This window comes from Gadus macrocephalus, chromosome 13 (assembly GCF_031168955.1).
Source record: "Gadus macrocephalus chromosome 13, ASM3116895v1".
NCBI lineage: Eukaryota > Metazoa > Chordata > Actinopteri > Gadiformes > Gadidae > Gadus > Gadus macrocephalus.
The window spans coordinates 18,872,514-18,875,013 of record NC_082394.1 but is presented as its reverse complement, the minus strand read 5'-3'; the positions used below and the strand labels follow the sequence as shown (position 1 = coordinate 18,875,013).

Sequence of the window (2,500 nt, the reverse complement as noted above, 5' to 3'; positions counted from 1 at the left end):
GGGAATGATTCAGAGGAGAGCTCGTCATGTTTAGTTTTTTTCTTTTCCGGAGACGTGTTGCTTCATATCTTCGCCTCACAGCTGTGTTACAGTGACCGGTCACATAGCATGTTACACACACACACACATGCACTCACGCGTGCACAACACGCTCACACGCTCACACACACACACACACAGGCCTCAAGCGTGCACAAACACGCTCACACAAACACACACACACACACACACACACACACACACACACACACACACACACACACACACACACACACACACACACACACACACACACACACACACACACACACACACACATACTTATCAGTAACACCTGTAAGTGCACATCGTTTGTCAGGTTTCAACACCAGGAGAGTGAACTGACTTTATTTTCTATTATTCTAATGTAAATAGTCTTTCCGTTGGGTACGTGTGTTGACCTGATAACACGCTTGAAAGAGACTCAAGACTAACAATGGCTGCTTTCTACTGAAAAACTTGTGCTTTCTACTGAAAAACTTGGGACTGATAATAGGCGATTCTTTTCCCAAATGTGTCCACATTACACGGTACATTGACGTGTGCGTGTTTGTACGTGAAACGACAGCAGTTGGATTTGCTGCGGCTTCTCTTGAGTTTTAAATCCGTTATGCTTTTAGATTGAAATAACTTTGAGTCTTTTAGACCGAAATGCACATTTAGGCCTGAATACTCTTAGATGGGATATTATTTGATTCATTAACCACTGATTACAGAAGTAATCAGCCTGATGGCAGGTCTCCTACTGATTAGGAAAGGTATTGTACTGATTAGGAAAGGTTTTTGTGCCTGATTACATGTCTCTTCTCCTCATCTTCTCCACTTTTTCCAGCTGAAGTATGATTGGTTGTCAGTGTTAAAGGGAGGGGTGTCTCTCCATCAAGTTACAGCGCTGGCATCGCAGGGTTCACTGCCTCCATTAGGATCGCGTATAGCTGAGATTACGAGCATCGCCACCCGACACTTGGTGTTTATGCTACGCGTTTGTGTGTGTGTGTGTGCGTGTGTTTTGTTACTTTCTCTCAAGACTAAGCTCCACTGTTGCTGCCTGCTCTGTCATCTCAAAGCTTTAGTTTAGCGCTTTGAAGTGTGAGTACTTTTTTTCACTGAGGGCTTCAAGCTTTTTTTCCCCCCCCACACACACACAAACACACACACACACACACACACACACACACACACACACACACACACACACACACACATACACACACACACACACACACACACACACACACACACACACACACACACACACACACACACACACACACACACACACACACACACACACACACACACACACACACACACACACACACTCAAATGTGCAATAACACACATGAAGATACGTCAACCCAAAACATACACATGCATGCGCAGACTTTGCAGATTGATTGCGTCATTGTTGCCATGCTGTTTGTGAATAAAGTAATGTAACCCTACTAACAACACAGTTATTTCACCGGCCACTTTCTCCCATCAGCCAGAATAATAATCGGTATCTGTACATTTCTTGAAGCATGATGGTGCATGTTTCTGTGACTCATTGTGTTCTCCTGTGTGTGTGTGTGTGTGTGTGTGTGTGTGTGTGTGTGTGTGTGTGTGTGTTTGTGTGTGTGTGTGTGTGTGTGTGTGTGTGTGTGTGTGTGTTTGTGCGTGTGTAGGTGTGTGTGTAGGTGTGTGTTCTGCCTTGTTTGTGTGTGTGTGTGCGTGCATGTCTTGGTGACTGCTTCCATGTGTGTGTGTGCTTCTGTTTGTGTATGAGTGCGTGTGTTTGTGTGTGTTTTTGTGTGTTTTCTCCTGTGTTCGTCAGTGTCTGAGTGTGTGTGATCTCTGTGTGTGTGTGTGTGTGTGTGTGTGTGTGTGTGTGTGTGTGTGTGTGTGTGTGTGTGTGTGTGTGTGTGTGAGAGGGGAGGAGTCATGGAGCACTTAGTGAGCGCTGCAGCTTTGGCCGCCTCATCCTGACGATCGCAATGAGTCAGCAGCTTCCCCCCCTCCCCTACCCCACCCACACCCACTCCTCAGATTAATTTATCTTCTCTCTCTCTCTCTCTCTCTCTCTCTCTCTCTCTCTCTCTCTCTCTCTCTCTCTTCAACGCCTCCTCTCTCTCTCTCTCTCTCTCTCTCTCTCTCTCTCTCTTTCTCTCTCTCCCTCTCTCTCTCTCTCTCTCTTTCTTTCTCTCCATCTCCTCCTCCTCTCCCTCTATATACACCCTCCTCCCTCTCGTATTTATTTCAATACACTCTCTCTTTACTCCCCCCCTCGCTCTTTCTCTCTCCTCTCTCTCGATACATCCTTCTCTCTCTCTCTTCATGTCTGTCATTCAATTCAATTCAAAGGGATATATTGTCATGCAAAGCGTACATTGACATTATATTCTCTCTCTATCTCTTTATATCTTCCATTTGTCTCCTGTTATATATCTGGCTGTAATTTATCTCTTTCTTTGTATCATTA

The 2,500-nt window shown here is 45.1% G+C and overlaps 1 protein-coding gene across 1 annotated transcript in view; it reads left to right on the top strand.

Moving 5' to 3' along the window:
• The window catches only part of LOC132471013 (band 4.1-like protein 1), a 71,762-nt gene that overhangs the window by 3,486 nt on the left and 65,776 nt on the right, over nt 1-2,500 (top strand). The gene's annotated exons all lie outside the window — the stretch shown is intronic.